This window comes from Bufo gargarizans, chromosome 1 (genome assembly GCF_014858855.1).
Source record: "Bufo gargarizans isolate SCDJY-AF-19 chromosome 1, ASM1485885v1, whole genome shotgun sequence".
NCBI lineage: Eukaryota > Metazoa > Chordata > Amphibia > Anura > Bufonidae > Bufo > Bufo gargarizans.
In genome coordinates, this window is record NC_058080.1 from 90,419,752 (window position 1) to 90,447,088 (window position 27,337).

Below are 27,337 nucleotides of genomic sequence, written 5' to 3' on the forward strand. Positions count from 1 at the left end.
ACCCCACCCCTTAACACTAACCTCCATAGCGGTCTGTCCACTTAACTGTGGCCTCCACCGTTCTCTGCCCCTTTAACAGAGACATCCACAGTGCCCACCCCTTTAACAGGGACCTCTACAGCACCCCGCCCATTAACACTGACCTCCTTAACTGTGGCCTCCACCTTTTCCTGCCCCTTTAACAGAGATCTCCACAGTGTCCGTCCCTTTAACAATAACCTCCACAGCATCCCTCCCCCTTAACAGTGACCACCACAGCAGCTTCCCTTTGATTAGTGACCTCCACAGTAACCCATCTCCTTCACAAAACTCTGCCCCCTTAGCAGTAGCCGCTACAGCAATCTGCCCCTTAACACTGACCTCCATAGTGGACCGTCCCCTTAACTGTAACATCCACAGCAACCTGCCCCTAGGGTAGCCAGAGGTCAGGTTTTAGGCTGGACAGTCCGGATTTTAGACTCCCTGTCCTCCCTCCGGCGCGGGGCTTGGACGGACACAGGGATGTCCTTTTAAACAGCTCACACTCATACAGCAGCACTGTGCTCTCTGAGCATGAGCTGCAGGGAGAAAGTCACCCTCCCTCCCACCCCTGCAGCTGACAAAAGTAGATTTTTAACTTCACTTTTTCAATACCCATCGACTGTAGAGTGGGAGGGGCATGGCCTAACCAGGTCAGGGGTGTGGTTTAGCGGGACCTGGGGGAGTGACTTTTAAATCCATCTTTTCAGGGTGGCCTGAATGGCCACTCTATCTGCCCTCTTAACTGTGACACAGCACAGCACTCTGCTCCCAGTTTCAACCACAGCGCCCTGCCCCTTTAAAGCTGACCTACAGCAGTGAAGAAAAAAGTCTGGGTTGTTATGTAAACTGTGGCGAAACCAACCTCGTCACTGGGTTTTGGAGGGACCTGTTTGCCAGCCTCTTGCCCCAGGATTATGGCCCATACTAACTTTGAAGGAGAAGACAGACCGGCCACACAGCTTAAATCTGTGGAATTGTTTTGGGCAGGAAAGCCATGCTTGCGGCCGGCCAAATGTGACTTCCATGGAATTCGGAAACCCCTGCTCGGATCTGTATACATTATGGGGATATGTAGGGTTTTGAGGTGTTTTCTGTGTTTTGGAAAAAATGGGTGTGGTCTGTCTGGTAGTGATTAAGTTAGCCCATTATGCTTGGCAATTGTATTTTGTTGATTGCGTTTCAGACAATGCCAGTGTGTTAGTTAATTGCGTCAAAGACAATGCTCATTGTATTTTGTTGATTGAGTTACAGACAGAGGGAAAGGGTTTTGTGTACAATTGCTGGGAAGGTGTCAATACTGTAAATGCATGTGATTGGCTGTTTTTACAAAACCCTGTGGGTGGTAACCTTGTTGGAAGATGTGTATAAATCAATTCTGTGTGTTCAAATAAAGAGTTCCTGTTTTACCCTTCATCATGTTGAGGCTGGTGTTTGGGTAACTGATCAACACTGGGGGATTGCTATACGCTGAAGATTTGCTATACTCCCCTGGCTATAACTACTAGCTCTTGTAAGAGCTGTTCCTGCTCTCTGGATGTAGGAGAGGTTCACCCACTGGAGCCTAAAGCCTTGTCATAGGTCCAGGGTGGGTAGGAGACGGTGAGACCTCAACCAAGCTTTGGCGGTTTGTGGGGTCTGCAGTGCGTACGGTGTCAAGTGGAGTGCTTGGAGTCCTCGGAAAGCACTAGAGCACTAGGAGCATCTATCGACGGAGGTACCCGGTCGGGGTGCCAGGAGATCCGTTACAGAAACCTAGTGTAAAACTGTGTGTATGTGGAGACTAAGGACCTGCAAGCTTTTATTGGCTGATAAGGGACATGTGATCATGTGTATGGCAGTTGGGATATGAAGAGAGAGACCTGCCGGCTTCTATTGGCTAATGTAGGTCATGTGATGTGCCATATTTGCATTTTTTTGGGAATATCTCAGGAACAGTACATCCTAGAGAGCTGATGTTGTTACTTTATTGTGTCCCTTTTAGCTCCTAGATTTTTGAAAACTATATATGGATTTAATAAATTATTTAAATAAAGGGTAACTGCTTCTTATTTTATTTAAATTGAAAATAAATATATGAGGGTATTAGGAGTGATAGCTGTCTGCCAAATTAGCATTTGGAAGACAGCTATCTAAAGTGTATGGCCAATTAACTTTAGAGATTGCACAACTTAACTTTTTTTTTTTAACATGTCCAATTTGTACTCCACTATTAATGCAAAAATTATTCACATGATACAAGCTTCAGTGTTCATGTAACGCCAGTCACACTGCCAGTAAAATTCTAGTTCTAATGCCCATGCTAAGAAAATGGAAATTGGATTTAAACAAAAAAAAAAAAAAAAAAGGGGGACATTGATCATTAGGGTCCATTCACACGTCCGTTGTTTCTTTCCTGATCTGTTCCATTTTTTGCGGAACAGATATGGACCAGTTCTGTACCCATTCATTTTCAATGGGTCCTGAAAAAAAATCGGACATTGTTTTGTCCGATTTTTTTCAAGACCCATTGAAAATGAATGGGTACCGAACTGGTCCAGATCTGTTCCGCAAAAAACGGAACAGATCAGGAAAGAAACAACGGACGTGTGAATGGACCCTAAGTTGTAGTTTTTGTGTCAGTTATAAGTCTGTCTTTGCTTTGTGTGCCTGCACCAAATTTTTGAGCACCATAATAATATTTTTTAGTGTGAGTGAAATGTGGTTTATACCTATAAAGTACACCAGGGGGTTGCCAGGTATAGTTTGCGACTTTTGCAAAAGTCACATGTAATAAATGTGCCATAATTCAGGTCTAATCTCACGTTTACCTCTTAAACATAGACCACTTTGAAAAGTGGCGAGGAACACCAAATGTTGCAAAAACTGTACAGTCGCCGTGACTTTTTTAAAGCCACAAAACTGACATATCTGATTTGATAAATGTCACCCAAAATGGTTTGAGTAAAGGTTTATTAATAAATGATTCAAAAACTGAAACTCTTTTGGATAACAGATCAAACACCATGGAACAGATTTACTAAGTCAGTCACACTTTGCATCAAGCATACAAATCACAGTCGTCATTTTAGACAAATTTACTATGCTAACCTTGGATAAATTGGATAAAATTGAAGTAGTGCGCCAAACTTATGCCAGAATTCTGTCCAAGTGCCAAAAATATGTCTGTGCACCATAATAAGTTGTATGTGCGCCACAAAATTGTCTGTACGCTAACATTTTGTCTATGCGCCAAAACAAATAAAAAAAACTTGTGAAATTTTTGCCTCTAACTGAAGAGACAACAAGGGAATATATTGCTAATAGTATCTAACAGTAAAACAGTGTAAAACTTAGACTAGACATTCCTACACTGTGCCAGATTTATCACAGTGGCTGGCGCTGGATGATAATTCTAGGGTATGTTTACACTGTCTAGTCTCAGTTTATGCCACCTTTAAAAACTGTCACCATGAGCTTAGTTTTGTGGGAAAATAATTATTTATATGTTTATCCCCTTCCAGCCTAGCATGGGACATGCATGATGCAGGACGGGTCTTTAAAAATGGATTCCGCCTGCGAGCGTAATAGACACCTTAGCCATTGGGTGCTTGCTGTTTTACACAGCAGACAACCGGGGCTAATGTATGCAATCAAGCATGAGTGAAGGGCGCTTTGGGTCATAGATCCAAAGTTGCTTCATTCAAAACTTTCTTTGAATTTTGTATGGAGACCCATCTGGGTTTAGCAGAGGGAAATTTGGCAAGGAACTTTGGCTTTCAATTATTCAACTTGAAAACCATTTTAAAACTGCAATCCGTAGTTGACTTCGGTACTGAGGTACAAGTTGTTACTAAAGCTGACTTCGGATTTCAGTTTTAAAATGGTTTTCAAGTAGAATAATCAAAGTCTGAAGTTACAGTATTCAGCAAAGTCTTATGAGACTTCGGACATAACGAATTTTAACTCCGCAAAGCCCATACATTTGAATGCTCTGCAGAGATGGGCTTCCGTACAGCATTCAAAGGAAGTTCTATGATCCGAAGAGCATATTGTTTAACACTATATGCGATCGACAATAACGTTGTGACCACAGAATCTGGGAACAGTGATGGCCAGTTCACATTGTTCGCCCATTTTTTTTCACAAGTCCGGCGAGGCACAGCTAAGCCCTTACCTGTGCCTGTGCCGCAAGCCGGTCTGAAAACAAATGCAGTCACTGGGAGCAGGCAGTTCCGAAAACAGCCCGATGAAGGCCCCCGGTGGCTGTTCTTGAAACTGCCTGCTCACGCTGACCGCACTTGTTTTCAGATCGCGCACAGGCACAGGTCCGGCCTCGCCAGACTTGTGAAAAAAGATGGCAGCCCGCATATGTTCGCGGGCGAACAATGCGAACTGGCTATCACTATCTGGGAATGCAAAAACACAGACATGCACTACCAGGCATGCACTGGCTCTCCAGATAGTGTGTGTAGATAGTGTTCCTCAGGGGAACTGCAAAAAGTGTAAAAATAAATAAATGTTTATTTTTTTAATATAAATACATTTAAAAAATATTAAAATTCAACTCATCCCCCTTTCCCCAAAATCAAAATAGACAGTAAAATAATAAACATCATGGGCAGGAATGCATAGACATCACCAGATTCTGGGTTTCATCCCTGGTGATGCTCTGCCAGGCCTCTACTGCAACTGTCTTCAGTTCCTGCTTGTTCTTGGGGCATTTTCCTATCAGTTTTGTCTTCAGCAAGTGAAATGCATGCTCAATCAGATTCAGGTCAGGTGATTGACTTGGCCATTGCATTAGATTCCACTTCTTTCCCTTAAAAAAAAACTCTTTGGTTGCTTTTGCAGTATGCTTTGGGTCATTGTCCATCTGCACTGTGAAGCGCCATCCAATGAGTTCTGAAGCATTTGGCTGAATATGAGCAGATAATATTGCCCGAAACACTTCAGAATTCATCCTGCTGCTTTTGTCGGCAGTCACATCATCAATAAATACAAGAGAACTAGTTCCATTGGCAGCCAGACATGCCCACACCATGATACTACCACCACCATGCTTCACTGATGAGGTGGTATGCTTAGGATCATTAGCAGTACCTTTCCTTATTCATACTCTTCTCTTCCCATCACTATGGTACAAGTTGATCTTGGTCTCATCTGTCCATAGGATGTTGTTCCAGAACTGTGAAGGCTTTTTTAGATGTCGTTTGGCAAACTGTAATCTGGCCTTCCTGTTTTTGAGGCTTTTTGCCAATGGTTTATATCTTGTGGTGAACCCTCTTTTTTCACTCTGGTGAAGTCTTCTCTTGATTGTTGACTTTGACACACATACACCTACCTCCTGGAGAGTGTTATTGATCTGGCCAACTGTTGTGAACAGTGTTTTGTTCACCAGGGAAATAATTCTTCAGTCATCCACCACAGTTGTTTACCGTGGTCTTCCGGGTCTTTTGGTGTTGCTGAGCTCACCGATGAGTTCCTTCTTTTTAAGAATGTTCCAAACAGTTGTTTTGGCTACGCCTAATGTTTTTGCTATCTCTCTGATGGGTTTGTTGTGTTTTTTACGCCTAATGATGGCTTGCTTCACTGATAGTGAAAGCTTTTTGGATCTCATCTTGAGAGTTGACAGCAACAGATTCCAAATGCAAATAACATACTTGAAATGAACTCTGGACCTTTTATCTGCTCATTGTAATTGGGATAATGAGGGAATAACACACACCTGGCCATGGAACAGCTGAGAAGCCAATTGTCCCATTACTTTTGGTCCCTTAACAAGTGGGAGGCACATATGCAAACTGTTGTAATTCCTACACAGTTCACCTGATTTGAATGTAAATACCCTCAAATAATTCTGACAGTCTGCAGTTAAAACACATCTTGTTTGTTTCATTTCAAATCCATTGTGGTGGTGTACAGAGCCAAAAATGTTAGAATTGTGTTGATGTCCCAATATTTATGGACCTGACTGTAATTTATATAGCACTATAACACGTGGCATGAGGCATAATAGAAGCTCCTCTCCTGAAAGTTCAGATCTAAACCCCCCCCCCCCCCGCACCTCCATCCAGATGAGCTAGCAGGAGCAGAGAGAGAAAATATATATATAAAACAGGTGAAACCCGAGTTCCAATAATAAAACTTACTCCAACATTTAGGATCTAGATTATTAAACCAATGTTTCCAAATTGCAGTCCAATTACCAGCCCTGTTGTTAGATCTAAACAGTCTAAACTCCAGTAACATACAATTTGACAAAGAGCCCTTCCAAGCCTGAACTTTTAGGAAAACTTCATGATAACTAAAAGTTAGCTATAACATTTATATAGTCTTGCACTCTATATGATCCACTTTATAATTTTGTGTATACCTTATGGGAGTACTCAGAAAACCAATAAGTAACGTTATATCCCTTTGCAAATCGCTCTTTATTAGAATAATCATAAAAATCATCAAAAACATATAGTAGGGGGACAATAATAAGGTGCCACCAAATCACTACAACATTATATTGAATGGCAGTATATTGTGCCCTTGATGTCCTGCATTATCTGTGGTGTAAACTAATTAAAGCCTAAGGTGGTTCACTAACATGTGATATCTATATCAATGGTAATGGTAACAGCATACTTAAACTACATTCTCAGGTGCTCTCTGCATGCCCTTATTATGTTCATATAAATGTCCACCAGGTTGGAAGAATGTTTAACCCCTTAGTGACCAAGCCTGTTTGGGCCTTTATGACCAAGAATTTTTCTTCCTTTTTTCATGGTCTCGTTCCAAGAGCTATAACAATTTTATTTTTTCGTCTATATAGCTTTATGAGGGCTTGTTTTTTACGGGACAAGTTGTAGTTTTTAATGGCGCCATTTTGGGGTACACATAACTTTCTGATTAACTTTTATTAACTCTTTCTGGGAGGGAGATGGGGAAAAATACCAATACTGCCACTGTGTTTTTACATTATAAATTTTACGGCGTTCATTTTTTGGTTCAAATAACATAATATCTTTATTCTCTGGGTTAGTATGATTACAGTGATACTAAATACTTATATTTTTTTTTTTTTACGTTTTTCTACTTTATTTCACTGAAACCCCTTTTATTAACCAAAAAAATGATTTTGCATTGCCACTTCACAAGACCCATAACTTTTTTTTTCTTTTTCTATGGAGTTGTGTGAGGGCTTGATTTTTGAGGGACAACTTTTATTTTTCATTGGTATCATTTTGGAGTAAATGGCGCTTTTTGATCACTTGTTATTACGTTCACCATAGGGGTTAATTTATGTAATATTTATGTAGTCCGGGTCGTTACAGAGGCGGCAATACCAAACATATGGGGGATATTTTCTTTTTGCAATTTTTTTCATTGAAAAGCGTATTTTCAATGAAGAAAAAAAGCATATATTTTTTATTTTATGGAATTTTTTTATTTAATAAATGTGTATTTTTTTCTATTTTTTTTACTACTTAAAAGTCCCACAAGGGGACTATAATATACAGTATTTTGATTGCTTTTAAAATGTAATGCATTATCTCTATAAATGCATTACATTTCAATAGCAATGCATTTCAAACATTGACCAGCAGGCTGCGCCAGAGAGGCACAGCCTGCTGGAGAGCAGCGCTTAGACCGGGCCACAGTAAAAAAGCAGTGGCCCAGCCTAAGGCCCCTTAGTGACCGCCGTTAAAACACGTATGTGTGGTCACTAAGGGGTTAAGCTTAGCACAAATAACATTGGTAGCAGAACAATGATCTTAGCGTAAAGCTAAACTGACATTACCTCTTTAAAGTGAAAAAGGTTAAAGTGGCACCTTCCCCTCTACGCATATTTCGGGTATCAGCTTCTTCAGGAGGTGAACCTCTCCTCCTGAAGAAGCTGATACGCATATTGGTTTCCTGTACTTACATTATAACATAGTTTATAACGCTAAAAAAATACATCTTTCCATCCAGCTGAGGTTGAAGCCAATTTTCCTTACTTTAGGGGAAAAAAAAATTGCTCCCGACTCCAATCAGGCAATCAGAATAACTCCCTGGATCAACGATCCTTCTCCAGAAATATACAGTAGTAACATAGAAAGCTAATGCATATTAATAGTTTCTTTATATATTATGTTGTGCCTATGACAAACCCAGTTATATAGAATTTCATTCTGAGCAAAGAAAATTTCTATTTTCAATATGGTAAGATTATAGTAAGTAGTGTATATGATATGTTCATGCTAGGACACAGCACTAAGACACAGTTCAGTCCTCAGCATGCTGATTTCTAGCACATTCAATCAAGGGGAGTTGGGAGACCACAAGGGTGTTACAATATGCTTATTTGCATGCAAATAAAACACATATCTCTGCAGCTGTTTAACATACAGCCAAAAGAAAGATACAGTGGGATGCGAAAGTTTGGGAAACTTTGTTAATCATCATGATTTTCCTGTATACATCATTGGTTGTTACAATACAAAATGTCAGTTAAATATATCATATAGGAGACACACACAGTGATATTTGAGAAGTGAAATGAAGTTTATTGGATTTACAGAAAGTGTGCTATAATTGTTTAAACAAAATTAGGCAGGTGCATACATTTGGGCACTACAAAAATGAAATGAAATCAATATTTAGTAGATCCTCCTTTTGCAGAAATTACAGCCTCTAAACACTTCCCGTTGGTTCCAATGAGAGTCTGGATTCTGGTTGAAGGTATTTTGGACCATTCCTCTTTACAAAACATCTTTAGTTCATTCAGGTTTGATGGCTTCCGAGCATGGACAGCTCTCTTTAAGTCACACCACAGATTTTCAATGATATTCAGGTCTGGGGACTGAGATGGATGGCTATTGCAGAACGTTGTACTTGTTCCTCAGCATAAATTCCTTAGTGGATTTTGAGCAGTGTTTAGGGTCGTTGTCTTGTTGAAACATCCAGCCCCGGCGCAGCTTCAGCTTTGTCACTGATTCCTGGACATTAGTCTCCAGAATCTGCTGATACTGAGTGGAATCCATGCGTCCCTCAACTTTGACAAGATTCCCAGTCCCTGCACTGGCCACACATCCCCACAGCATGATGGAACCACCACCATATTTTACTGTAGGTAGCAGGTGTTTTTCTTGGAATGCTGTGTTCTTTTTCCTCCATGCATAACGCCCCTTGTTATGGCCAAATAACAAAATTTTTGTTTTATCAGTCCACAGCACCTTATTCCAAAATGAAGCTGGCTTGTCCAAATGTGCTTTAGCCCACCTCAAGCGGCACTTTTTGTGCTGTGGGCGGAGAAAAGGCTTCCTCTGCATCACTCTCGCATACAGCATCTCCTTGTGTAAAGTGCGGCGAATGGTTGAACGATGCACAGTGACTCCATCTGCAGCAAGATGATGTTGTAGGTCTTTGGTGCTGGTCTGTGGGTTGACTCTGACTGTTCTCACCTTTCGTCGCTTCTGTCTATTCGAGATTTTTCTTGGTCTGCCACTTCGAGCCTTAACTTGAACTGAGCCTGTGGTCTTCCATTTCCTCAATATGTTCCTAACTGCGGAAACAGACGGTGGAAATCTCTGAGACAGCTTTCTGTATCCTTCCCCTAAACCATGATGGTGAACAATCCTTGTCTTCAGGTCATTTGAGAGTTGTTTTGAGACCCCCATGTTGCTACTTTTCAGAGAAAATTAAAAGAGGAGGGAAACTTACAATTGACCCCCTTAAATACTATTTATCATAATTGTATTCACCTGTATATGTAGGTCAGGGGTCACTGAGCTTACCAAGCCAATTTGAGTTCCAATAATTAGTTCTAAAGGTTTTGGATTCAATAAAATGACAACAGTGCCCAAATTTATGCACCTGACTAATTTTGTTTAACCACCTCCGGACCGCCTAACGCAGATGTGCGGTCCGGAGGCGGCAGCCCTGCGCACGACGACGCATATACGCGTCATCTCGCGAGGGCCGGGATTTCCTGTGAACGCGCGCACACAGGCGCGCGCGCTCACAGGAACGGAAGGTAAGCGAGTGGATCTCCAGCCTGCCAGCGGCGATCGCTCGCTGGCAGGCTGGAGATCTGATTTTTTTAACCCCTAACAGGTATATTAGACGCTGTTTTGATAACAGCATCTAATATACCTGCTACCTGGTCCTCTGGTGGTCCCTTTTGTTAGGATCGACCACCAGAGGACACAGGCAGCTCAGTACAGTCGCACCAAACACCACACTACACTACACCCCCCCGTCACTTATTAACCCCTTATAAACCCCTGATCACCCATGATCACCCCATATAAACTCCCTGATCACCCCCCTGTCATTGATCACCCCCCTGTCATTGATCACCCCCCTGTCATGCTCCGTTCAGACGTCCGTATGATTTTTACGGATCCACGGATACATGGATCGGATCCGCAAAACACATGCGGACGTCTGAATGGAGCCTTACAGGGGGGTGATCAATGACAGGCGGGTGATCACCCATATACACTCCCTGATCACCCCCTGTCATTGATCACCCCCCTGTAAGGCTCCATTCAGACGTCCGTATGTGTTTTGCGGATCCGATCCATGTATCCATGGATCCGTAAAAATCATACGGACGTCTGAATGGAGCCTTACAGGTGGGTGATCAATGACAGGGGGGTGATCACCCATATACACTCCCTGATCACCCCCTGTCATTGATCACCCCCCTGTAAGGCTCCATTCAGACATCCGTATGATTTTTACGGATCCATGGATACATGGATCGGATCCGCAAAACACATGCGGACATCTGAATGGAGCCTTACAGGGGGGTGATCAATGACAGGCGGGTGATCACCCATATACACTCCCTGATCACCCCCTGTCATTGATCACCCCCCTGTAAGGTTCCATTCAGACGTCCGTATGTGTTTTGCGGATCCGATCCATGTATCTATGGATCCGTAAAAATCATACGGACGTCTGAATGGAGCCTTACAGGTGGGTGATCAATGACAGGGGGGTGATCACCCATATACACTCCCTGATCACCCCCTGTCATTGATCACCCCCCTGTAAGGCTCCATTCAGACGTCCGTATGATTTTTACGGATCCATGGATACATGGATCGGATCCGCAAAACACATGCGGACATCTGAATGGAGCCTTACAGGGGGGTGATCAATGACAGGCGGGTGATCACCCATATACACTCCCTGATCACCCCCTGTCATTGATCACCCCCCCTGTCATTGATCACCCCCCTGTAAGGCTCCATTCAGACGTCCGCATGTGTTTTGCGAATCCGATCCATGTATCCATGGATCCGCAAAAATCATAGGGACGTCTGAATGGAGCCTTACAGGGGGGGTGATCAATGACAGGGGGGTGATCACCCTGATCACCCCCTGTCATTGATCACCCCCTGTAAGGCTCCATTCAGACGTCCGCATGTGTTTTGCAGATCCGATCCATGTATCCATGGATCCGTAAAAATCATACGGACGTCTGAATGGAGCCTTACAGGGGGGGTGATCAATGACAGGGGGGTGATCACCCTGATCACCCCCTGTCATTGATCACCCCCCTGTAAGGCTCCATTCAGACGTCCGCATGTGTTTTGCAGATCCGATCCATGTATCCATGGATCCGTAAAAATCATACTGACGTCTGAATGGAGCCTTACAGGGGGGGTGATCAATGACAGGGGGGTGATCACCCTGATCACCCCCTGTCATTGATCACCCCCCTGTAAGGCTCCATTCAGACGTCCGCATCTGTTTTGCGGATCCGATCCATGTATCCATGGATCCGTAAAAATCATACGGCCGTCTGAATGGAGACTTACAGGGGGGTGATCAATGACAGGGGGGTGATCACCCATGTACACTCCCTGATCACCCCCTGTCATTGATCACCCCCCTGTAAGGCTCCATTCAGACGTCCGCATGTGTTTTGCGGATCCGATCCATGTATCAGTGGATCCGTAAAAATCATACGGACGTCTGAATGGAGCCTTACCAGGGGGGTGATCAATGACAGGGGGGTGATCAGGGAGTCTATATGGGTGATCACCCCCCCTGTCATTGATCACCCCCCTGTCATTGATCACCCCCACTGTAAGGCTCCATTCAGAAATTTTTTGGGCCCAAGTTAGCGGAAATATATATATTTTTTTGTTTGTTTTTTCTTACTAAGTCTCATATTCCACTAACTTGTGTCAAAAAATAAAATCTCACATGAACTCACCATACCCCTCACGGAATCCAAATAAATAAAAATTTTTAGACATTTATATTCCAGACTTCTTCTTACGCTTTAGGGCCCCTAAAAAGACAGGGCAGTATAAATACCCCACATGTGACCCCATTTTGGAAAGAAGACACCCCAAGGTATTCCGTGAGGGGCATATTGAGTCCATGAAAGATTGAAATTTTTGTCCTAAGTTAGCGGAAAGTGAGACTTTGTGAGAAAAAAACAAAAACCAATCAATTTCCGCAAAAAAAATGTATGCAAAAAAAAATAAAAAATTCTATGAACTCGCCAGGCCCCTCATTGAATACCTTGGGGTGTCTTCTTTCCAAAGTGGGGTCACATGTGGGGTATTTATACTGCCCTGGCTTTTTAGGGGCCCGAAAGTGTGAGAAGAAGTCTGGGATCCAAATGTCTAAAAATGCCCTCCTAAAAGGTATTTGGGCACCTTTGCGCATCTAGGCTGCAAAAAAGTGTCACACATGTGGTATCGCCGTACTCAGGAGAAGTTGGGGAATGTGTTTTGGCGTGTCATTTTACATATACCCATGCTGGGTGAGAAAAATATCTTGGTCAAATGCCAACTTTGTATAAAATAATTGGAAAAGTTATCTTTTGCCAAGATATTTCTCTCACCCAGCATGGGTATATGTAAAATGACACCCCAATACACATTCCCCAACTTCTCCTGAGTACGGCGATACCAGATGTGTGACACTTTTTTGCAGCCAAGGTGGGCAAAGGGGCACACATTCCAAAGTGCACCTTTCGGATTTCACAGGCCATTTTTTACAGATTTTGATTGCAAGGTACTTCTCACACATTTGGGCCCCTAAATTGCCAGGGCAGTATAACTACGCCACAAGTGACCCCATTTTGGAAAGAAGACACCCCAAGGTATTCCGTGAGGGGCACGGCTAGTTCCTCGAATTTTTTATTTTTTGTCACAAGTTAGCGGAAAATGATGATTTTTCATTTTTTTTCTTTTTTCCTTACAAAGTCTCATATTTCACTAACTTGCGACAAAAAATAAAAAATTCTAGGAACTCGCCATGCCCCTCACGGAATACCTTGGGGTGTCTTCTTTCCAAAATGGGGTCACTTGTGGCGTAGTTATACTGCCCTGGCAATTTAGGGGCCCAAATGTATGAGAAGAACTTTGCAATCAAAATGTGTAAAAAATGGCCGGCAAAATCCGAAAGGTGCACTTTGGAATATGTGCCCCTTTGCCCACCTTGGCTGCAAAAAAGTGTCACACATGTGGTATCGACGTACTCAGGAGAAGTTGGGGAATGTGTTTTGGGGTGTCATTTTACATATACCCATGCTGGGTGAGAAAAATATCTTGGTCAAATGCCAACTTTGTATAAAAAAATTGGAAAAGTTGTCTTTTGCCAAGATATTTCTCTCACCCAGCATGGGTATACCGTATTTTTCGCCCTATAAGACGCACCGGCCCATAAGACGTACCTAGGTTTTTAAGGAGGAAAAAATAAAATAAAAAAATTTGAACCAAAAGGTGTGCCTAATGGTGTTATGTGGGATCTGGGGATGGCACTGTTATGGGGGGGGTCGGTGGATGGCATTGTTATGGGGATCTGTGGATGGTACTGTTATAGGGGTCTGTGGATGGCACTGTTTTGGGGGGTCCGTGGATGGCACGGTTATGGGGATCTGTGGATGGCACGGTTATGGGGATCTGTGGATGGCACGGTTATGGGGATCTGTGGATGGCACGGTTATGGGGATCTGTGGATGGCACGGTTATGGGGATCTGTGGATGGCACGGTTATGGGGATCTGTGGATGGCACTGTTTATGGGGGATCTATGGATGGCACTGTTATGGGGATCTGTGGATGGCATGGTTATGGGGATCTGTGGATGGCACGGTTATGGGGATCTGTGGATGGCACGGTTATGGGGATCTGTGGATGGCACGGTTATGGGGATCTGTGGATGGCACGGTTATGGGGATCTGTGGATGGCACGGTTATGGGAATCTGTGGATGGCACGGTTATGGGGGGCACTGTGGATGGCACGGTTATGGGGGGCACTGTGGATGGCACGGTTATGTTGGGCACTGTGGATGGCACTGTTATTGGGGACTGTGGATGGCACTGTTATGGGGGATCTGTTGATGACACATAAATAGCATTTTACGCTATGTGTCCACAGACCCTCATAACAGTGCCATCCATAGAATGACCCCCAATAGGGGTGAGGGGCCGGCATCCAGCTCTGTAATTACAGCGGGCCCGGTGCAGTCACTGTATTCTGCTACACCGGGCCCGCTCACTGTAGGAATCCTAACTGCAGGCAATGCTAACAGTCTTTTATCCAGCCTGTACTTACGATACTAACTTTCCGGCAGGCAGCGGGCAGGAGGCTGAACTGGTGGGCGGGCGCTTACAACGTAACTCACTATGTCACGCGCCGGCTCTACCCTTCTTCATTCATAAAGTGGGCGGAGCCGGCGCGTGACATAGTGAGTTACGTTGTAAGCGCCCGCCCACCAGTTCAGCCTCCTGCCCGCTGCCTGCCGGAAAGTTAGTATCGTAAGTACAGGCTGGATAAAAGACTGTTAGCATTGCCTGCAGTTAGGATTCCTACAGTGAGCGGGCCCGGTGTAGCAGAATACAGTGACTGCAACGGGCCCGCTGTAATTACAGAGCTGGATGCCGGCCCCTCCTCCCTCATCCATGCCCACTAATACACCCGCCACCGCGCTGCGCAGCATGCGGTCGGCGGTATACAAAGTCAAGTATTCGCCACATAAGACGCACTGCCTTTCCCCCCCACAATTTTTTTGGGGAAAAAGTGCGTCTTATAGGGCGAAAAATACGGTATGTAAAATGACACCCCAAAACACATTCTTCAACTTCTCCTGAGTACGGCGATACCACATGTGTGACACTTTTTTGCAGCCAAGGTGGGCAAAGGGGCACATATTCCAAAGTGCACCTTTCGGATTTTGCAGGCCATTTTTTACACATTTTGATTGCAAAATACTTCTCACACATATGGGCCCCTAAATTGCCAGGGCAGTATAACTACCCCACAAGTGACCCCATTTTGGAAAGAAGACACCCCAAGGTATTTCGTGAGGGGCATGGCGAGTTCCTAGAATTTTTTATTTTTTGTCGCAAGTTAGTGGAATATGAGACTTTGTAAGAAAAAAAAAATTTAAATAAAAATCATAATTTTCCGCTAACTTGTGACAAAAAATAAAAAGTTCTATGAACTCACTATGCCCATCAGCGAATACCTTAGGCTGTCTACTTTCCGAAATGGGGTCATTTGTGGGGTTTTTCTACTGTCTGGGCATTGTAGAACCTCAGGAAACATGACAGGTGCTCAGAAAGTCAGAGCTGCTTCAAAAAGCGGAAATTCACATTTTTGTACCATAGTTTGTAAACGCTATAACTTTTACCCAAACCATTTTTTTTTGTTTTGCCCAAACATTTTTTTTTATCAAAGACATGTAAAACAATAAATTTAGCGAAAAATTTATATATGGATGTCGTTTTTTTTGCAAAATTTTACAGCTGAAAGTGAAAAATTTCATTTTTTTGCAAAAAAATCGTTACATTTTGATTAATAACAAAAAAAGTAAAAATGTCAGCAGCAATGAAATACCACCAAATGAAAGCTCTATTAGTGAGAAGAAAACAAGGTAAAATTCATTTGGGTGGTAAGTTGCATGACCGAGCGATAAACGGTGAAAGTAGTGTAGTGCAGAAGTGTAAAAAGTGCTCTGGTCATGAAGGGGGTTTTAGCTAGCGGGGCTGAAGTGGTTAAACAATTATAACACACTTTTTGTAAATCCAAAACACTTCATTTAACTTCTCAAATATCACTGTGTGTGTCTCCTATATGATATATTTAACTGACATTTTTTTATCGTAAAAACCAAAGATTTATACAGGAAAATCATGACGATTAACAAGGTTGCCCAAACTTTCGCATCCCACTGTATGTGACAGAGGCTCTTTAAACAACACTGAACATTGAGTTAAAATAGCAGGCACCCCTAATCTGAAAAAACACTGCTCCAACACTGTCTTAAATGTTATATGAATATATCTGCATATTATGCACTACTCACTCATGATTTCTTTCCTTTTAGATTATATTAAAAAATGCATTTTAAATTAGCTTTTCCAAAGCTTTCTAGGTTTTGATTCATTAGAACCTACAAAAGTATATGATTTGAATCATGAGTGAATTCATTTTGACTATTATGTATTTTAAGATAGCACATGCAGATACAATCTGCAATCAGAACGAGTTTTGCAAGATAAATGTTGATTTGTAAATCGAATAGACCTCTGTGTATGCAGTGCTAGAGACCAGATGCTGCTGAACAGAAGCAAAATCCTACGATTTTTTCTCTATTTTACCTAATAGGATAGTAACATAGTACATAAGGCAGAAAAAAGACATTTGTCCATCCAGTTCGGCCTGTCATCCTGCAAGTTGATCCAGAGGAAGGCAAAAAAAAAAAAAAGCTGTGAGGTAGAAGCCAGTTTTCCTCACTTTAGGGAATAAAAAATTCCTTCCTGACTCCAATCAGGCAATCAGAATGACTCCCTAGATCAATGACCCCTCTCTAGTAGCTATAGCCTGTAATATTATTACACTCCAGAAATACATCCAGGGCCCTCTTGAATTCCTTTATTGTACTCACCATTACCACCTCCTCAGGCAGAGAGTTCCATAGTCTCACTGCTCTTACCGTAAAGAATCCTCTTCTATGTTTGTGTACAAACCTTCTTTCCTCCAGACGCAGAGGATGTCCCGTTGTCACAGTCACAGTCCTGGGGATAAATAGATGATGGGATAGATCTCTGTACTGTCCCCTGATATATTTATACATAGTAATTAGATCTCCCCTCAGTCGTCTTTTTTATAAAGTGAATAGCCCTAATTTTGATAATCTTTCAGGGTACTGTAGTTGCCCCATTCCAGGATACCAAATTAAATAATGTTTTGTATGTATATATAGAAAAATCAATGGTGTATCTCTTATCCTTTGTTTGGTATTCCCCTTAGGCCAAATGCACACGACCGTGGTGTATTTTGCGGTCCACAAATCGCGGATCCGCAAAACACGGATGGCGTCCTTGCGCGTTCCGCAATTTTCGGAACGGCACGGACAGCCTTCAATATAAATGCCTATTCTTGTCCGCAAAGCGCGGACAAGAATAGGACATGTTATATTTTTTTAGCAGGGCCACGGAACGGAGCAACGGATGCGGACAGCACATCTTTTGTGGCCCTATTGAAGTGAATGGGTCCGCATCCGAGCCGCAAAAATGGCGGCTCGGATGCGGACCAAAACAATGGTCGTGTGCATGAGGCCTTAGTTATAGCAGTCACACAGATTTCAGAAATCCAACCATAAATCTGTCATTACCATGATTCAAATTACGGATACATGATTTTGAAGGTTTGCATTTTTTAGGATGTGTTAGATAGAAATTAGAGATGAGAGAATCAAGGTGATTAAGTGGAACTTAATCCAAATTTCATGAAAAATGTGATTCGTACCTGACACTTTGTAGTAACGAATCACATTTTTTTCTGCTGCACATGTTAGGACATGGAGAAAAGTACTGTGAACGAGGGATCACCCACAATGCCATGCATGCAGTCAATCAGCAGCCAGCCCGGTGATGTCACAGCCTTATAAATAGCCTCAGCCATCTTGGATTCAGCCATTTTCCAGTGTACTAAGGGCAGGGAGAGACATCAGCAGGCGCTAGGGACAGTGCTAGGAAAGACTTGAAAACTTTTATTCAGGGAAGTTCAGGGAAAGAGCAATATAGGAAAGGATAGGGAGGAATTATTACACTGTATTGAAGCAGAAAGGGTTCTAAAGGCTTTTTTGTCGTGTATAAGTAGAATTTTCTTTTTTAATTATTTGCCGTTGAGCTGTGCAGTTATATGTTCTAAAGCCATTCTTGGAGTGCATCAGTGGGGGAAAAAAAGGGCTTACTAGCCATTATGTGGTGAAGTGAGAAAATTACAGCCTTTTTTGGCGTGTATTATTGGCAAAAAAAAGTAATATTTGCCATTCAGCAGTGCAGTTATATGTTCTAAATCTTTTTTGTTGTGCATTAGTGGCAAAAAAAGTATTATTTGCCGTTTCATTGTGCAGTTATATGTTCTATAGCCATTCTTGGAGTGTATAAGTGAGAAAAATGTGCTTAATAGATAGCCATTGTGTGGTGAACTAAGAACATTACATCCTTTTTTGGCGCTGTGGGGATCCGCTCTGGTAGGCAGTGGTAGCGAGTGCAGTATAGAGGCAACACAGAATGGTCTTGGTGTAAAACATGATGCTTTGTTTATTCACACGGTGCATACAAGTGAAAGACGGTGCAGTTCATAGGGAGGGTGGTCACACACAACAGCAAAATAATAATTCAAACACAGCAAGTCCCTGCTGCCGGCTACTTGAGGCCTGTTTCAGTCACATAAAGCAAAGTCTATTTAAAGCCAGGAGTAATGTCACCTTTTTCTCCTTGGTGAAGTAAGTCCATGGGTCTTGCTTCTAGCCACAGGACACGGATCCCTCCTGGGTTCAGCTGCAGGATCCTGCACAGTCCTCCACAGGCCTCAGCACACAGCCCAGCTCACCTCCACTTCTCACTCTCACAGCCAGAGAACACAGAAGCTTCACATTGCACACCACACCCTTGTTGCTGGTCAGGTTTTAACCCTTCCCTGCAAAACCTGGCCTGGACCGTGGGGAGACAGGCACCCGCCCGCATATCTGCCTGCTCCCAATAAGAGCCGGCCCGGATCCGCTGTGTTAACAGCATAACCGCTGTAATATGCACTTTTCTGGCTCTTACTCCACCGGTGCCAGGACCCCCGGTGGCACGTACCTGCCGTCTATTACCACCCCAGGTACTCTCCTACAGCGCGTATAAATGTGTCAATTTTTTTTTCTTATTTGCCGTTCATCTGTGTATTTAAATGTTCTAAAGCTTTTTTGGCCCTTCAGTGGTGCAGTTATATGTACTAAAGCCCTTTTTGGCATGTATTAGTTGCAAAAAAAGGGGCTTATTGGCTGCTGTGTGGTGAAGTGACAAAATTACAGTCCTTTTTGGCGTGTATTAGTGGCAAAAAAAGTATTTGCTGTTCAGCGGTGCAGTTATATGTCATAAAGACTTTTTGGGCATGTATAAGTGGGGAAAAACTGACTTATTAGTCGTGTGGTGAAGTGAGAAATTTAGAGCCCTTTTGGGCATGCATTAGTGGCAAAAAAATGTATTATTTTTCATTCAGCGGTGCAGTTATATGTTCTAAAGCCTTTTTTTGTGTTTATTAGTGGGGAAAAAAGGGCTTATTATCCGTTGTGTGGTGAAGTGAGAAAATTACAGATCTTTTTGGCGTGTATTAATGGCAAAAAAAATATATAATTTGCCATTCAGTGGTGCAGTTATATATTCGAAAGCCTTTTTTGGCATGTATAAATGGGGGAAAAAAAGGCTTATTGGCCATTATTTGGTGATGTGCGAAAATTACAGCCCTTTTTGGCGTGTATTAATGGCAAAATAAAGTACTATTTAGATGTTCTAAAGCTTTTTTGGCGTTTATTAGTGCAATAAAAAGTATTATTTGCCATTCAGCTGTGCAGTTATATGTTCTAAAACCATTCTTGGAGTATACTGTATAAGTGGGGAAAAATAAAGGGCTTACTAGCCATTGTGTAGTGAAGTGAAAAAATTTCAACCATTTTTTGCATGTATTAGTGGCAAAAAATAATAATTTGGGGGCGGAGCTAGCGCCGGACGTAAATGGCTGTGTGCACCTGAGCTCCGTCAAACTGATTTATCTTTACTGCAGCTTACTTTAGCTTTGCCGGCAAGAAATTGTGAAAATCGGTCACCCGAGGTCTGGGGATTCCTCCCAGCACCAAAAGACCCCCACGGCCAGCGGGGAAATTGATAAATTTATTAAAAAAGCGGCGTCCATACATGCTGCTAAAGAAACTAAGATGGTGCTCGCCACACAGAACGAACCAGAGGATGGTAATCCTGACACTATGGAGAGAGACTCTGAGGACACAGGCAGCTGCCAGAACCTCCAGATATCGAGGAAATACCTGAAAACAGCCCTGACAAGAGCCCTGGAACCTCTGGTGAGTGAGCTGTCATCCCTCCGACAGGACATCAGACATGTGCATGTGGGTGGAAGGGTGGAAGACCTAGAGACAGTCCAAACCGCCATGCTGGAATTCCAATCCGCTGCTTCAAACAGCCTGCACTCCATCCAGAATCAACTCAATGCACACTGTACTGGAAGATCAGGAAAATTGGGGCAGGAGGAATAACTTAAGATTCCATGGCTTCTTAGAATCCATGTTAACCTCCGAAATCCCGGATGCAATACTTGCCCTGTGTTAGACGCTACTAGGCCCAGAACATCCTGCTCCAGTCATAAAGAGAGCCCATAGAGCCCTGCGTCCAAAGCCCAAGCCGACAGAACCTCCCAGAGATATAAGCCGCTTTTTAAACTTTCAAGACAAAGAAGCAATTCTGGAATGCTCCAGGAAGACACGTGAAGTGCCGTTTAGAGATGAGAGAAAACGTAAAGCACTCAAACCCTTAATGGAGTGGCTCATAAACCACAAAGTCTTATACCGCTGGGTTTTCCCATTTTGGTCTATCAAGGGGACTCAGATCACCATACGAAATCATGCTGATCTGGAGCAAGTTTTCCAACATCTAGAGATCCCCAGTATGGAAATCGAGAACTAGGACTTTATTCAAGATGTTGCCTACCTTCCAGAAGTTCCCAAACCTAACCCATTTGAGCCTAGACAAACCCCTAAAGCCCAACATCAGAAGAAAAAGGCCAACTCCCTAACACCAAGATGTCTATCCACGGACACATTCTGAAGAATCTCCTCCACCTGCAGCCGCCAAGCTGCTGAGGTTTTCCCTAAGGAGAAAAAGATGTTTTGGAACTCTACTCTATACCCCTGAGTATACTCCTTAAAGGACTTTGGTTCTTCTCCACCCTCCTCCTCCCTCCCTCCTCTCTCCCTCCCCCCACCTCCTTCTAATTGTTGCCCCTCCCCCTCTTCCTCTCAGGGATGTTTTTACGTGTGCGCACGGGAGATGTGAGAATCAAGGGACAATTTTCCCTCTGAACCTGGTCTTGACCTGGTAACACCTGAGCTCCTCCTCCTGATGCACACTCACCCTTTTAGATTGCCGGAAGATCCAAAATTGGGAGAAGGCTACTTGGGCCTGTCCCTTTTTATTTTAGATCTTTTTGATGTTTACACAATACAGTAAAGATACAATCGTCCTAGGGTTTATTGCCCACATTTTCTCCCATTGATGAAGTTGCAGTTATTCTGCTTACATTATTTGTTTCTTCACTTTTGTTACATTATTTGTTTAGAAATTATGTCACTAAAGCATCTTCTGAGGCGGGATTCGGATTGCAAGGAAGTCCTAAGGTCAGATCTACCCCTAATGCTGAAGGTGGAATATGTTATTCAAAGTACAGAGGTCTTCTCTTTATATACACTTTCTATAGCTGGTTTGGCCTCTCCTGATATCCCAGATGGCTGACTTACGTATTGCCTACTACAATGTACAAGGCTTTAACTCCCCTTCTAAAAAGAGGCAGGTGATGGGATGTTGCGGAGAGATGGAGCGGCAGTGGTATACCTGCAGGAAACACACCTGAAAACAAACCACTTTCCTAATCTCACATACTCTTATTTTTCGCAGTGGTACCACAGTGGTTCCCACTCATCAAACTCCAGAGGGGTTAGTATAGGTTTCCAAAATAAAATCCAATTCCAATTGCTGGATCAGTGTATTGATTTTGAGGGAAGATATATAATGTTAAAAGGGAAGATCCATCAACACCTATATACATTTGTTAATGTATATGCCCCAAATAATAGGCAAATCCCATGGCTTAAAAACGTATTAAGTCAACTCCTTTAGAGAAGGCACACTAGTTTTAGGAGGTGATTTCAATCTGGTGTTAAACCCCCTTCTTGACTCATCCTCTGGGAAATCTGCCCACTCCCAATCAGCCCTACGCTCTTTGACCTCCAAGCTGTGGAAGTCACAACTTATCGATGTATGGCGCACTATGCACCCTGACATTAAGGACTACACATTTTATTCATCGGTTCATGGCTCCTACCAACGTCTGGACTATATTTTCCTATCCAAAGAACACCTCCAGAACTGCAGAGAGGCGAATATAGGCAACATTCTCCTCTCTGATCACTCCCCAACATACTTAATCCTATCCACACCGAGAAAAAAACACTCCTATGCTACATGGTGCCTAAACAAACATCTAGGAAATCCTGAGACCAAATCCAAAATACAAAAAGCTTGAGTGAAATACTTCAACTTAAACAAAACTTCTGAAGTCTCCCCTCAAACTCTATGGGATGCTCACAAAGCGTTCCTGAGAGGCCAATGTATTAGTATAGGTGCCCACCTCAAGAAAATTAAAAACCAGCAGATTGATGACCTACATGAGAAAATCAGTCGTCTGGAGAGAACCCATAAAATCTCCCTTCTACAATCACACTTGAATGAGCTAAATAATTGCAGACATTCTCTTAAAAACCTGCTGAATACCCAAACAGTTCTATCTCAACTCACAGCAAAAAAATTTGCTCATGGAAATAAAGCTTCAAAATTTGTTATCCAGAGGGTTAAGAAGAGAAAGTCGAACAATTATGTGCATAAACTTACAAACCCCTCAGGCTTCCCTTTATTCGACTCAAACCAAATTGCTGCACAATTTAGGGACTTTTACGAGTCCCTCTATAACCTTGACACTGACTACCAGACACAAAATGTGAAGGGGGCTTTGGTTTCCCCCTCCTCCTTTTTAGAAAAGTCACAACTTTCTTCTCTCTCGGAGGAAGATAAGAAACTTTTGGTCTCCCCTTTTACCTCAGAAGAACTTATAGATGCTCTCCGTAATTCCCCAAAAGGTAAAAGCCCAGGCCCAGATGGTCTCCCTATATCTTATTATTCCTAATTTCAAGACACTCTAATACCATATCTACCTCTGATATATAACTTAGCTCTGAAGAATAACCCCCTATCCAGAGAAATGACTAAAGCCCATATTATCCTAATTCCAAAAGAGTGTAAAGATCATACACAATGCCCTAATTATAGACCCATCTCTCTCCTTAACATCGACCTGAAACTACTTGCCAAAATTTTGGCTAACCGCCTGGCTTCTATTCTCCCTTCCCTGATCCATAGAGATCAGATAGTTTTTGTTAGGGGTAGAGAGGGGAAAGACAATACAGCTAGGGTTCTTAGTATCCTACACTACGTCAAAAAGAAATCCTTGCCCCTAGTCCTTCTCAGCACTGATAAGTTAAATGGTCAGTCATGAAATTAGTCCTATCATCTCAAAAATTCCCTGATCCTTTCCTCTCTGCAATAGATGCAATGTACTCTAATGCCTCTGCTTCAATCTCTATCAATGACACCATATCATCCCCATTCCAGATACGTGACGGAACCCGGCAAGGCTGCCCGCTTTTCCCCCTTCTATCTGTCCTGACTATGGAACCCCTCTTACAAACAATAAGGTTAGATAACGAAGTCAAAAGAGTGAAATTAGGTGACCAGGAACATAAGACAAGTGCCTTTGCGGATGACCTGCTCATCATGATCAGCAATCCAGCTATCGCTCTCCCAAAAATCTACCATCACATAGAAACATTTGGCATGCACTCCAACTTTAACCCCTTAAGGACACAGCCTTATTTCACCTTAAGGACCAGGCCATTTTTTGCAAATCTGACCAGTGTCACTTTAAGTGGTGAAACTTTAAAACACTGACTTATCCAGGCCATTCTGAGATTGTTTTTTTCGTCACATATTGTACTTCATGACACTGATAAAATTGGGTCAAAAAAGTAATTTTTTTTTCATAAAAAATACCTATTTTACCCAAAAATTGGAAAAATTTGCAAATTTCAAAGTTTCAGTTTCTCTACTTCTGTAATACATAGTAGTACCCCCAAAAATTGTGATGACATAACATTCCCTTATATGTCTACTTCATGTTTGAATTATTTTGGGAATGATATTTTATTTTTTGGGGATGTTACAAGGCTTAGAAGTTTAGAAGCAAATCTTGAAATTTTACTGAAATTTACAAAAACCCAATTTTTAGGAACCACTACAGGTCTGAAGTCACTTTGCGAGGCTTACATAATAGAAACCGCCCACAAATGACCCATTCTATAAACTACACCCCTCAAGGTATTCAAAACTGATTTTACAAACTTTGTTAACCCTTTAGGTGTTGCACAAGAGTTATTGGCAAATGGGGATGAAATTTGAGAATTTCATTTTTTTGCCTAATTTTCCATTTTAACCCATTTTTTCCACTAACAAAGCAAGGGTTAACAGCCAAACAAGACTGTATCTTTATTGCCCTGACTCTGCCGTTTACAGAAACACCCCATATGTGGGCATAAACTACTGTACGGCCACACAGCGAGGCGTAGAGTGAAAGGTGCGCCGTATGGTTTTTGGAAGCCAGATTTTGCTGGACTGTTTTTTTGACACCATGTCCCATTTGAAGCCCCCTGATGCACCCCTAGAGTAGAAACTACATAAAAGTGACCCCATCTAAGAAACTACACCCCTCAAGGTATTCAAAACTGATTTTACAAACTTTGTTAACCCTTTAGGTATTGCACAAGATTTAATGGAAAATAGAGATACAATTTTAAAATTTCACTTTTTTGGCAGATTTTCAATTTTAATATTTATTTTCCAGTTACAAAGCAAGGGTTAACAGTCAAACAAAACTCATTATTTATGGCCTGATTCTGTAGTTTACAGAAACACCCCATATGTGGTCGTAAAACTGCTGTACGGGCACACGGCAGGGCGCAGAAGGAAAGGAATGCCATACGGTTTTTGGAAGGCAGATTTTGCTGGACTGTTTTTTTGACACCATGTCCCATTTGAAGCCCCCCTGATGCACCCCTAGAGTAGAAACTCCAAAAAAGTGACCCCATTTTAGAAAGTACGGAATAGGGTGGCAGTATTGTTGGTACTAGTTTAGGGTACATATGATTTTTGGTTGCTGTATATTACACTTTTTGTGCGGGAAGGTAACAAGAAATAGCTTTTTTGCCCCCCTTTTTTTTTGTTATTTACAACATTCATCTGACAGGTTAGATCATGTGGTAATTTTATAGAGCAGGTTGTCACGGATGCGGCGATACCTAATATGCATACAATTCTTTTTATTTATGTAAGTTTTATACAATAACTTCATTTTTAAAACCAAAAAAATGTTTTAGTGTCTCCATAGTCTAAGAGCCATAGTTTTTTCAGTTTTTGGGCGATTATCTTGAGTAGGGTCTCATTTTTTGCGGGATGAGATGACGGTTTGATTGGCACTATTTTGGGGTGCATATGACTTTTTGATCGCTTGCTAGTACACTTTTTGTGATGTAAGATGGCAAAAAATTGCTTTTTTTTACACCGTTTTATTTTTTTCATGACCGGGGTTAGGTCATGTGATATTTTTATCGAGCCGTTCGATACGGACGCAGCGATACCTAATATGTATACTTTATTTTTATTTATGTAAGTTTGACACAATTTCATTTTTGAAACAAAAAAAAAATCATGTTTTAGTGTTTCCATAGTCTAAGAGCCATAGTTTTTTCAGTTTTGGGGCGATTATCTTGAGTAGGGTCTCATTTTCTGCAGAATGAGATGACGGTTTGATTAGTACTATTTTGGCGTACATGTGACTTTTTTATCACTTTTATTACCTTTTTTGGGAAGTAAGGTGGGCAAAATTTCAATTCTCATAGTTTTTTTTTTTTTTTTTTTTTATGGCGTTCATTATGCGGGGAAAGTAACATGACCATTTTATAGATCAGGTCGTTACGGACGCAGCGATACCTAATATGTGTAGTGTATTATTATTTTTTATTCAGTGATAAATGTTTTTTTTTATCTTAACTTTTCTCACTTTTTTTTTACATTTTTTTGACCCAGACCCACTTGGTTCTTGAAGATCCAGTGGGTCTGATGTCTGTATAATACAGTACAGAACCCTATATAGGATTTTGTACTGTATTTTACTTACACTGAACAGATCTATGCTTTTAGCATAGATCTGTTCAGCACCATGGACAGCAGGACACCTGAGCAGGTATCTTGTTGCCATGGGAACCTTCCCCGTCTGCCACAACTTCGCAGACGGGGAAGGGTGAGTACGGGGCTGTGGGAGGCTGTCGGGGGGCTCTCTCCCTCTCTATCGGGGGGCTGCAAAGGCACAGCCACAGCACCCCCCCGATGGGAGAGGGAGGGAGCTCCTTGACCCTGACAGATAACCTTTTCCATACCATGGTCCGTACGGATAAACGGCTGACATCTGCACATGTGCTGGCACCCTGGTATAACCCACTAGAAGCCACCGCAATGCCCCCACCACCAGCATCAAATCGTGCAGGGGGGGTGCAAAATCTTGATTTTAGGCACTCTAAAGTTTCTGATCCCCGCGGTCAGGGACCGCGGGGATCAGAAACTGCAAAAAGCGCAGCAAACCGCAGGTCTGAATTGACCTACGGTTTGCTGCGATCGCGGACACGGGGGGGGGTCACATGACCCCCCCTGGCGTTGTGAATGATTTCAGCCGCCATCCTGTTCAGATTAACCCCTGGGGCGCTGGAATGCCTATTTAAAGTTAGGACGTACCGGTACGTCCTGTGTCCTTAAGGACTCGGGAAATAGGGCGTACCGGTATGCCCTATGTCCTTAAGGGGTTAAGATCAATCACAGCAAATCCTTGATTATACACACTGGCATATTCAGGCCCCAGAAGGTTTGTTTGGAACAAAACTCCCCTTTCAACTGGTCTCTTCCCCACCTAACATACTTAGGAATAAAAATAGGTAATGATCCCTCCCAACTATTTTCATTAAACTACATCCCTCTTTTGAAACATATCTCTGAGACCCTCAAAAACCTTGACCTTCCGATACTTTCCTGGTTTGGTAGGAAAAAAATTTTGACCTCTTTGGTATTTCCCAAATTGATTTACCTGCTACAAGTCCTTCTAATCCCAA